This window comes from Petaurus breviceps, unplaced genomic scaffold, assembly GCF_028583685.1.
Source record: "Petaurus breviceps papuanus isolate PSGF00001 unplaced genomic scaffold, PetGlider_PUasm1.0 125, whole genome shotgun sequence".
Taxonomy (NCBI): Eukaryota; Metazoa; Chordata; class Mammalia; order Diprotodontia; family Petauridae; genus Petaurus; species Petaurus breviceps.
The window spans coordinates 2539795-2552520 of NW_027185653.1; the positions used below are offsets into that span (position 1 = coordinate 2539795).

The following is a 12726-nucleotide window of genomic DNA, read 5'->3' on the forward strand; positions in this document are numbered from 1 at the left end:
GAGAAGAAGAAGAAGAAGAAGAAGAAGAAGAAGAAGAAGAAGAAGAAGAAGAAGAAGAAGAAGAAGAAGAAGAAGAAGAAGAAGAAGAAGAAGAAGAAGTGGAGGAGAAGGAGGACTAGAAGAAATGCAGAAAAAATGATAAATTTAAAATAGATCAATTTTAAATGAAATATAAGTTCATAAACCATATTACAGAAAGTTTAGAAGAGAGTGAGAGCAAGGGAACTGGAAGAAGTAAATATAGCCATCTATTTGAAGGAGTTTGGATGAGAATGAGAGAAAAACAGGATAGTAATTAGAGATAAGACAAATCTAGTGAAGATTTTTTTTAGTAGGAAAGCAGGGCACTTGTGGTTAAGTGACTTGACCAAGGTCACATGGCTAGTAACTGTTAAGTGTCTGAGGTCAGATTTGAATTCAGGTCCTCCTGACCTTTATCCAGTGCACCACCTAGCTGTCCCTTATTAAGATTTTTATAAGGCTAAAAGAAACTTTGATGTGTTTACAGGTATTTGGGGAGAAATTTTAAATAGGTAGAGATTAAAGTTAAAGACAAAGTAGGAATACTAAATAAAGCAAACTCCTGGAAAAAGATAGGAGGTCATAGGATTAAAAGTACATGGGATTGGGTTCTTTAAGGATAAGGGCAAAGGAGGAAATGGGGGGGGTGACAATGATATTAGATGCAGAGGGTAAAAGAAAGAACTTTTAGGAAATGTCTTCAGATTTTCAGTGAAGGATAAGTTTCAATAGTCATTTTATCAGATTAGAGAGAGAGATAGCATAGGAGGTTTGAAAAGAGAAATAGAAGCTTTAGAATAGCTTGTGTGATGAGTGTGTGTGTGGGTGGAAACATTTAGTGGAAAGTAATAGAATTGTCTTGATAGACTAAATTTTCACTTAATTTTAGAAAGCATAATATTGAGGGTGGATCTAGGCACTAAGGTTATATGATGTTTTCTAGTTATATTTAGCAACACATGAGTAGGAAGGAAGGGAATGGATGATCAGAAATAGTATCAAAGAATAAGGAATTCAAGATAGAGGATATTATTGGTTCACTAATGGGTTTAAGATTATGAAAGGAAGAAATTGTAACAAGTACAGAGATACTTCTTGAATCTCTGATGAGGGATTGAGGCATGAAAGGATATGGGGAAAATCTAGACTGGGATTAAGAAAAAATGAAGCAGAAGGAGTGATAAAAAGATGAAAAATTATGATCAAATAAAAGAAATTCAGTTTTTGAGTGTGGAAGTGGTACACTTGTAGGTGATGGAAGGATGAAGGATATTAACTTATGTGTGTGTGTGTATGTGTGTGTGTGTGTGTGTGTAAGGGAGGAAAAAGTCAAGTGATTTCATTAAACTGAGGATTTAGGGTAGTTTAAACATATCAACATGTATGTCAATTATCTTAATTTGGTGGTAGAAGTTGAGGTGGAGAGGACAATTAAGTCAAGTATTGAATTCATTGTGAAAATAGACAGAATGTGGAAGTGAAGAGTGGTTCATAAATGGCGCTGAAGCAGGACCCAAAGCTCAAATTCCAGAAGGGTGAACGTTTGTTGTGTTTTCATGGACCACTCCTTTATGAAGCAAAGTGTGTAAAGGTTTCCATAATGGACAAGCAAGTGAAATACTTTATACATTACAGTGGTTGGAATAAAAACTGTGATGAATGGGTTCTAGAAAGCAGAGTACTCAAATATGCAGACACAAATCTTCAGAAAGAGAGAGAACTTCAGAAAGCCAACCAGGAGCAGTATGCACAAGGGACGATGAGAGGGCAGCTCCGGGAAAGAAGACATCTGGTCTACAGCAGAAAAATGTTGAAGCCCTTTGTCAGAACAGATGGATCACTCTCTGTTTGGAGACCTCTGCAATATCAATGTGAAAAACCAAAAAGAACAAACAGAAAACTCCTGGCATTGGAGAGGGTAGTAGTACCAGTGAGACACCTCAACCACCTCAGAAAAAAATCCAACGGTTGAAAGTGAAGAAACATTTATGAACAGAGTTGAAGTTAAAATAAAGATTCCTGAAGAGCTAAAACCTTGGCTTGTTGATGATTGGGACTTGATTACCAGACAAAAACATCTTTTTTATCTTCCTGCCAAGAAGAATGTGGACTCAATTCTAGAAGATTATGCGAGTTACAAGAAATCACATGGAAACACAGATAACAAGGACTATGCCGTGAATGAAGTTGTGGCGGGGATCAAAGAATACTTCAATGTCATGTTGGGCACTCAGCTGCTCTACAAATTTGAGAGGCCACAGTATGCCAATATCCTAAGGTTATTTGTGAGAATTGCAGCAATGCTGGCCTATATGCCTCTTGATGAGAAGACTTTGGCTTTATTGTTGAACTATTTGCATGATTTCTTAAAATATTTGGCGAAGAATTCTTCAGCGCTGCTTAGCGCCAGTGACTATGAGGTTGCTCGTCCTGTCTAAGGAGTCAGTTGCTTTTTGTTCTCTGGGTCTCTGCTGTCCTATCTATATGTTCTATTAGTCTCTCTCTTGCACAGATATTGTACTTTATAATTGTGTTTATGTAAAACAGGATTGATGTTTAAGTAATCTGTTTTGTTTGAAATAGAAAGTGCAAAGAGGGGTGCTTCAGCCCTTCCTACCCTTTCAGAGGTGCTGCCAGTGTGTGCAAGAGCAGATACAGAGAGTGATATGCTGTATATAAGATGTTTCAGTGTATATTTAATAAAGCTGCTTGAATTCTGGTGGTTTCATTCCTTTGACCCTAAGCACTTTGATGATCCCCATGAATACTAAGTGACAAAACACCCTAATTCCTACTGCCAAAGGTTTAGTTCATATATATAGCTCATGAGTCATTCATTTGTGCTCATCTTTCTTCTTAGTGCTTGAAGTAAAACATATTGTTCCTCAAGCCTTTTTCTCCTTGCCCACATTGTTAAAGAATGGTGATTTGTGTTACCCTTTTCGTATTTTGATTCTAATGCACATTCTAACAGTAAAAAAAAAAATGTGTATCTCTGGTTTTCTGGGAAAGTTTAGATTTCAGGAGCTGTTTTACAAGTCTTGGAAATAAATCTCTTTTATTTAAAAAAAGAAAATAGAAAGAATTTTCTTGGGTAGGAGATGAGCAAGGAGAGGTAGATAATGATGATCATGATTTGAATTTAATGATACACTTTGATTGCATAAGCCACAAAGAAGAAAAATGCTGTTAAATGATGGTGGCAGAAAAGTCTGGAATCATCAATAAGTAACAAAGAGAATTTTTATTTCTTTCTCATGACCACTGATAGGATCATGGGAAGCCAATACTGCAAAACATGTCCAGAGGTATAGTGTGATCTGGAGGAATCCAAGTCTCAGTGAAAGCCAGAGGATGGAAGGAAAAGGAGATGAAGTGATTTATGATAAAAAATCAATTTTGTTAATTATGATTCCAATTTACCATTTTTGGTAATAGATGGTTGTTCATTGATTATTAAGTTTATATAGAGCTAAAATATTCCATCCTATCATTTTAATTCATTCTTCCCTAGTTCTACTCTCTGGAGATGCTTAGAAGATTGCTGGAGGCTATTGATTTGGGAGGAATACACTTAGAGTTTTCCCATGAACAGAGATTCTAATGAAATACATAAAAAATCATGATATTCAATTTCTAAGTATTTTAGGTTACTTTAATTTGTTCTTATAGAACATGGTCAACAGGGAGTGATAGAAGATGAAATCAGAAAACTGAAGCACTATGGATCATTTCCCAGTCTGTAATGATGGTGACATGGGATCATTCTGCATCATTAACATTTTATGATAGTATTTTATAAAATGAATTAAGAACTTTTGGCCCCAGCCTTTTGGCAAGGGTTGTATTTACTGTCTTGATATTACTTTCCTTTTTTAAAATAGTTCCTTAATATTCCTAAAATCAAGTGATTGTATAAGTGATTTGCTGAGGATAATTACCTAGATTTGTATGGTACTTAAAAATTTTCAAATTGCTTTCCTTGCAACTATCTTAATAATCACTTGTTTTCTTAAAATTCTGATTACATAATGATCTAGAAGGTACTTTAGAGATCATATTGTTGAACTTTTTAATTTTTAGCTTAGGATACTGATGGTCAGGCATGTACCATTACTTTCTCAAGGTAACACAAATAACACATAGCCGACCTGGGATTTTGTAAGGGTTATGGGATTTAAAGATCTTCCATGCCCCATTGGACTTGCTGACGGAGCAGGAAGGGGTGGAGCAAGAGGAAGCTGAAGCCAAGCTAGAGTTCCTGAAGTCGCTAGCAGTGGCGGCAATGGCGGCAGCAGCAGCAGAGGCAGTGGCAGCGGGAAGCCCTTTTTGAGTCAGCCAGAATTTCTGCTAAGGACTCCTGCTGAGGACTGCCAGGGGCTGGAGCTGCTGGGAGCACGCTTCCGGAACGCTGGGTGGATGCTGTGAGTGGGGAGAGGAGGACCCTTGCCTGAGGTAGCCTGTTCTGTTTTAAAGGCTTGAGAATGTGGGTGCTTTCTACTTTATCTACCTGTGCCAATGTCATAACTACTCTGATGGCTTTCACTTTCTGGTTTTGGGACTCAGTCTTTTGGTATTTTAATACATTTTCTAGCTCATTCCCCCATATGGCAAGCATGATGTATTTTGTGATGGATAATTATATCAGCATATCTGTAATTTCCATAGGCATTTTGAATATGGCATTGCTGATACAGATTTGAAAACCAAATCTCTGACTTCAAATAAAGTGGGATTTCTTTGAAATAAGATAATACATTTAAAGCTGGAAGAGAGGTTAAATTCTTCTAATATAATGCCTTAATTTTCCAAATAATATAGTTGAGCCCTAAAAAACTAAAGTGACATTTTGAAAATCCCCATCAGGTGAGAGGGAATGATTTTAAATCTAGATATTATGTTTTGAAATATGACATTCTTTACATTGCTCAGTGCTCCTTATTACACAGCATACCATCAATTATGTTGATTAAAAAAATCACCTGTGGTTCTATTTAGTCATCCACATATGTAACATAAAAGTATTTCTACGTACCCTTATACCAAGTATTCAGATAGATACAGACATATTTTGAAATATTTATTATTTTTAAAACACATTAGACACACAGGAGATTACTATTATCATTATGCCTTTAAAACTGATAATATTAATAAAATTTCTCTCAATTCATTGTCAACAACATGAAATTATAAATGGCAAAAATAAAATGCCACGAGAAAGTCGAATTGCTACAATGGATTACTAATTGAGATTAACGAAGAGAAAAAGAGACTTCAAGCCATTTGTCATAATGAGAGTGTCCATGTATGAAGTGAGCAAAATCATTTGCTCAACAGGTAGACTTAGCTTAGGAGAACCAGAATAAGAAACATTCCAGTCATTACATTGGTAATCTGATCTGACTGTATATCTTAACATGACCATGAGAGGTTACTGCAGATGTATATAAACATTGATGTTGATGATCTGACTATTGTTTTATTTTGTTTTTACTTAAAAATAACATGTGTGAACAAGATAATTTCCTCCTAGCCATCTGGTAATGATTTAGAGGCACCTAGATGGCTGCAATGGTACTGAGTCTGTGGTTGGAAAAATAAAGACCCAAGTTTAAATTCAGACTTAAACACTGGGTGACTATGTGCAAGCCCATTAATAAGTGGATGCCTCAATTTATTTATTTGTAAAATAAAGATAATAACAGAATCTAAATCCATGGGTTATTGTAAGGAACAAATGATGTCATTTTTTGTATAGTACTTTGCAAACTTTAAAGCATTTTATAAATGCAGATGACGATGATAATGATGAAAGACACACCATTTATTCTTCAAACTGAAATGGACCTCAAAATATGTGAAATGATTGACCTGTAATTGATTGTAGGTAAACCAAGTTTAAACAATGCTCATTGGATAGAAAGCCTGACAAAACTTCTTTTTTTTTTTTTAGAGATTTTCACATCCCCTAAAATCATCTTCAGAACAAGACCTTCCCATTTGTATGTAAAAATGTATTGAGAACTGCCAGTTATTTGAAAACTTTTAATGAGATGTGGAGTAAAATCAGAGTTCTATTGTAAAGTACAGGATAGATTACTATTTTGGATATATTTGGGATTTTATTTACATTTTAGGGATATAAAATGTAATTTTTGATGGAACAAGTCAGTCAATGAACACTTATTAAGTGCCTACTCAATGCCATGGGCCAAATAATATAAGGGAATTTCTTTCAGCTTATAAATGGATTATCAAGATTTTTTTATTCACTTCATCTAAGATACTATATTTTGTATCATTTAAATACATGGAACAAAACATTATGCTATGATTGTTGGTGAGTTAACTTAGAGCTACACTAAAATCAAGTCAAGCATTAATTATTGAGAATTAATATTTTAATACCACCTTCAATGAAGACATTTTCTGGTTCTTAAATTGCTAATAATCTTAATTATTAATTGTCTGTTTATAGGCATACACACAAAGCACACACAGACACACACAGAGTGACTAAGAGGAAATAACTCCTGACCTCTAGTTCTGGTCAATAAATAATAGGGTTTATTTTCTAGGAAAAATATTCATACTATGCACTTTTAGGTTTAATCTTCATTATTCACATTTTTTCTTTTCAATTTTAAGACACTATTTCAAGCCAGAGTTTATGTATTTGTTTATTATTTATTACTAAGTTATAAACGGTTAAATAATTGCATTGAAAAATTTAACAATTGACTCTCATGAGCTATTATAAGCAAAATTTCTGACATAACTTATTTTTATACTTAGAAACTTCTAAAAGTCTAGGGTTTTACTGATAACAATTTTCCCTGTAAAGGTATCCATCAAAATCCATTTCTACCCTTTGCTTTTATAAAATTCTGATCCTGCTATAAAAATTCCACATAGAAGCAAAAAAATAAACTAGCTTTCTCTAGAATGCTTATTTTTGCAAAAATAACAATTGTTTGCATCACCTATCCATTGGTTAATACTAAAGATATATAATTTATTTTTAGTTTTCAACATTGATTTCCATAAGATTTTGAGTTAAAAAATTTTGTCCCCCTATTTCCACTACCCCAGACCAAGATAGCAAGCCTAATGAATAACACTACCGACAATCTGTTCTCTCTTGTATCATACTCCATCTCCCACCCAACTTTCTAGTAGGGAGACATGGATTTCTGTACTCCAGAACCTGTATCTCTCATTTCCCAGTTGTATGAATATATATATATATATATATATATATATGTATGTATGTATGTATGTATGTGTGTGTATATATATATATAACATTTGTTTTTGAAACTTTGAGTTCCCGAGTCTTTCCCTTCTTCCTTCTTCACTCATCCCCACTGGGAAGACAAATCATTCAACCTAGGTTGTACATGTGTAGTAACACAAAACATTTCCATAGTTGTTACATTATGAAAGACTAACTCTATTTCCCCATGCACTTATTCTATTTTCTCCTTTGACTGTCTCTTTTCAAAAATGTTTGGTTCTAACTAACCTCTCCCCCAATCTCCCATCCTTTCTTTCATGCTCCCTCTTACCCCTTCCCCCCACTTTCCTTTAGGGTAAGACATCCAATTGAATGTGTATGTCATTCCCACCTTATGCCAAATTCAATGAGAGTAACGTTGACCTATTCCTTTTCACCTTCCTGCTTTTCCCCTCCATTGTGACAGTGTTCTCTTACCTCTTTTGTACGAGCTAATTTACACTAATCTAACTCTCCCTTCTCCTTCTACCAATATATTCCTCTCTCAAATCTTAATTTTATTTAAGAGACATCATCCCTTAATATTCAACTTATCTTGTTCCCTCTATGTACACATATCCATAAATATGCCCAGTCATACACACACACACACACACACAAACACACACACTCTTCTATACATACGTATAAATGTATGTATACATATATATGTGTGTGTATACACATATATATCCTTTTCAACTATTCTCATATTGAAAAAAGTCTAATTAGTTACACTTGTCTTTTTTCCATGTAGGAATGTAAATATATCAACTTTTATGATTACCTTATGATTTCTTTTCCCTATATAACTTCTCACACTTCTCTTGCCTCATGTATAAGAAAGTCAAATTTTCAGTTCAACTCTGTTTTTTTCATCAAGAATGCTTGAAAATCGGGGTGGCTAGGTGGCACAGTGAAAAGAGCACTGGCCTTGGAGTCAGGAGGACATTAGTTCAAATCCGACCTTAGACAGTTAAAACAAAATCTAGCCATGTGACCTTGGGCAAGTCACTTAACCCCAATTGCCCCTTTTAAAAAACAGGCAAAAAAATTTTAAAAAAAGAATGCTTGAAAATCCTCTATTTCATTGAATGACCATATATTATCTTTAAGCATTATACTAAGTTTTGCTGAGTAGGTGATTCTTGGTTTTAAACCTAGTTCCTTTGACCTCTGGAATATAATATTCCAAGCCCTTCAGTCACTTAATGTAGAAGCTGCTAGGTCTTGTGTTATCCTGATTGTGTTTCCACAATACTGGAATTTTTCCTTCCTGACTGCTTGCAGTATTTTCTCATTGACCAGGGAACTCTGGAATTTAGCTATAATATTCCTAGGAGTTTTCTTTGGGGGATCTTTTTCAAGAAGCAATTAGTGAATTCTTTTAATTTCTATTTTGCTCTCTGGTTATAGCATATTAGGGAAATTTTGCTTGAAATTTTCTTGAAAGATGGTGTCTAGGATCTTTTTTTATCATGGCTTCCAGGTGGTCCAATAATTTTTAAATTAGCCCTCCTGGATTTATTTTCCAGATGAATGATTTTTTGAATGAGATATTTAACATTGCTTTCTATTTTTTTTTTCATTATTTTGGATCTCTGTTATAGTATCTTGATATCTTATAAAGTTGTTAGCTTCCAATTGCTTCAATCTAAATTTGAAGGAATTTTTCTTTTCAGTGAGTTTTTGAAATTCCTTTTTCCATTTGTCAAAATCAGCTTTTTAAAGCATTCTTCTCCTCATTGACTTTGTGGGCCTTTTTTTTTTTTTATCATTTTAGTTAGTCTATTTATAAGGTGCTATTTTCTTCGGTATTTGTGGGGGGGTTCATTTAGCAGACTGTTGACTCAGTTTGCATGATTTTCTTGAATCATTCTCATTTCTCTTCCCAATTTTTCCTACCCTTCTCTTACTTGATTTTCAAAATCCTTTTTGACCTCCTCAATGGCCTGTCTTCAACTCATATTTTCTTCTTGGAATCTTTTGATTCAGGAGTTCTGACTTCATTGTCTTCCTCCGATTCCATCCTTTGTTCCTTTTTGTCCCCCAAAAAGGACTGTATAGTTTGGTTGTGTTTCCTTTGCTTGAATTTTCAGTTCTTTGCCCCAGTCGAACTCTGCTTACCAAATGGAGAGAACTTTGTCCCAAATCACTGGTGTTTTTGCAGCTGCTGGAGGTATTAGTTGGACACCTTATCTGCAGCACCCACAAACTCTGGCACACTGTCCACCCAGACCAGGACTACCACCCAAGACAGCAGCCCAGATCCAAGCTGGTTAAACAAAGAGCAATTACCCCCTAATTGGTTGCTTGGTCTGCCTACAATAATCAGGCTAGGGGCTCTGGAAGCAGCCACAAGGCTGTAGCTGCAGCCACTGTGCCTCTTTGTGCCTCTCTGACCCTGCTCTTCCTTCACCTTCCAACAGAGTTACCCACTGGCCTTTTATTTTCTCTATGGAATTTATGTTTTGAGAAGTCTGGAAACTCCCACAGCTGCTGGTGATTCACTCTTCTGAAGTCTGCTTTGGCTGGTCTGGGGTAGACTTGTTTTACATGTATTGGAAGTCATTGGAGAAGTGTCCATGCCAAGTTTGTGCCTTTACTCTGACACCTTGGATCCACCCACTCCCCCCCCCCCCCACTAAAGATATTTTTAACCATAATGAATGACCTCGTTCACACAGTTCAAATGCCAGATATCCCTTATACACTATGAAGTTTTCTACTTGCTTTTATTTCCAGATGACATTGTGTTGATTTAATCAAGCCTCATAGAACTACAGAAACTGTGAAATAAGATTCATAACCATTCAAAATATTTCAGTCTAACAATCCAAATAGAAAACCAAGTGGATGAAAAATCTCTATACTTTAACCTATAGCTTAGAGTTGGATGGACAATTGATTGGCCTGATCTAAAAGTGCAAATACTTATCTTGTACAGACAATGAAATTGAATAATGAGTTAAACCCACAATTGAAAATCAGAGCTGCATTTGAGAAATGTCAGTGTTTTTTAAACAATATCTAGTTTCTCCATGAAAAAAAAATGTATATTTAACACCAGTGTTCTTCTTGAGGATGGAATGGGAGAAAGACAATGAAGTTAGAACTCCTGAATCAAAAGTTTCCAAGAAAAATATGAATTGGTTATAGGCCATGGAGGAGCTCAAGAAGGATTTTGAAAATCAAGTAAGAGAAGGGGAGGAAAAATTGGAACGAGAAATGAGAATGATTCAAGAAAATGATGCAAAGGGAATCAACTATGTTACTGTTGACCAGTTGTCCCTATAGCATCTAGCAAGTAGTAATAGGCCAATAGTTGTCACTATGTGTGCTCATTGATTGATTGATGACTGTGGAATGACACATGGAATGCCCCAATCTTTGAAGAATTAAAACTAATTTCCTTAAGGCACACTGGGCAGAAACATAGCATTTATAGTAAGAACAGAGGAACAAAATCAGAATACCTAGGTTTCTGATCCTGACATTTAACTGTTTGATTTGGAGCATTTGAGTCTCAATGTCTTCTTTGAGAAAATGATAATAAAAAAATGTGTGTTACCTGCCATAGAGAATTGTTGTGAGAATCCATAATTTTCTTCAAGATTCAACTCATACACCATGTCCAACTGGAATGTTTTTCTGTTGTTCTTAGTTGTTATATAACTTGCTTGACCCTCAAATTCTCTTCTATATAGTACCATATATGCATAATTCATAACCTTCCCATTCACCACCAGCAGAATATATGTTCCTTAAAGGCAGAGCCTGTCTTTTAGACTTTCCTTTGCCCATCAAAAACAGAGTTCAGTACCCTGTAATATACAGGAGCTGCATAAATGTTTGTTTGGTAGGGTAGGATTGTGAGGAAAGCATTTCCCCCTCTGCCCCAAGTTATTAAAATAAAAAAAAGTCAGTTTCAAAATCTTTCCCTCCCTTCAGCCCTTCTCCCACCCATTGAGAAGGCAAGGTATATGCAAACCATTATACATGTGAAGTTATGTAAAACATATTTCCATATAAGTCATGTTGCAAAATTTGAAAAGCAAGAAAAATAGAGTGAAAAAATATGCTTCTGTCTGCCATCAGTGTTCATCAGTTTTCTCTATGGTGGTAGATAACATTTTTCATCGTGAGTCTTTTGTGATTGTTGTGGATCATTGTAAAGGTCACAGTAGCTGTTTTCTAAATTTGATCACTTTTTAACAATATTACTCTTTCGATGGTCAATGTTCTCCTTATTCTACTCACTTTAATATACATTATTTCATATAAGTCTTCCCAGGTTTTTCTGAAAGCATTCTGCTAGTAATTTCTTATAGCACAGTAGTATGCTCTCATAATTATATACTGCAACTTGTGCAACTGTTACACAGCTGATGGGCTTTCTATAAATTACCAATTATTTGCCCCCACTAACAAAGCTACTATAACCAATTTTGTACATGTACGTCCTATATCTCTTTTTTATTAGGCCTCTTTTGGATCTAGAACTAATATGGCTGGATCAAAGAGTATGCACAATTTCATGTCCCTTTGGGAATTATTCAAATTATTATCCAGAATAGTTATATCAGTAAGAAAAGTGTTTGAAAATTATTATAGAAATTTAGAAAAATCAGTTATTATTACTAAGAAGACATATAGATAAAAGGAAAACATCATGTTAAAAGAAATTATTTTCTTTTCAGAAAAGTAACATTATCACTACCTAGTTTCTTATTCTTTTCTTTTGCTCTTTTTTATTTACTTTTCATCCTAAAAATGAAAAACTTACTATCATATCTATCTTCTTTCCAACTAACAGATAACAATGTGGATGCTATCTTCCCCTGCAGAGGAGACATAACGACATTAGAAAATGGAAGGAAACAGGTTCTGCAGCCCATAAGTAAAGCAAGCCTCACAGATGACTAGAATCTCTGTTTATTTGGCTTACTCACCCTTTGTTTTTAGAATTCATACCAACTCTTTAAGGAGCACACATCCACTGCTAATGACAGAGTCCAGCTTGTTCTGATGTAGTAGCTGTCCCCCAGTCATGATTGACACTGGCAATCTGTGCAACATGACAGATTGTCAGACAACAGATCAATCTGTTTCACCCATTAAGTAATGAGGAACGAAAGGGTAGAAGTATCAAGGGAGAAAGGCTCCTGTGATTACCTGAAGGCCTAGTAAACATATTTGCAAATCAAGCATGATAGCATCCCATGTATATTTATTACATATTCAACAATGTGCATGTTTGAGAAGTGATAATTCAAATATTCAATAGATACCATCAGCTGAGTATAAAATGATGAGAATAAAATTATTGAACCAATTGTGAATTTACATCTCCCCATCTTCCAGGGCTGAAGGGAATATGTGGGGAGAGGAAAAAGACAGGAAATTAATGAGATATTCAGAACTGT

The 12726-nt window shown here is 35.0% G+C and overlaps 1 long non-coding RNA gene and 1 pseudogene across 1 annotated transcript; both read left to right on the plus strand.

Annotated features, from left to right (window-relative positions):
• The first annotated feature begins 1492 nt into the window (after positions 1-1492).
• On the plus strand, positions 1493-2492 carry LOC138163170 (mortality factor 4-like protein 1 pseudogene; annotated as a pseudogene).
• Positions 2493-2495: 3 nt separating this feature from the next.
• LOC138163176 (uncharacterized) lies at positions 2496-3106 on the plus strand. The gene is made up of 2 exons (XR_011168835.1): positions 2496-2824; positions 2891-3106. It is a non-coding gene; the product is annotated as an uncharacterized lncRNA (long non-coding RNA).
• Positions 3107-12726: the final 9620 nt, after the last annotated feature.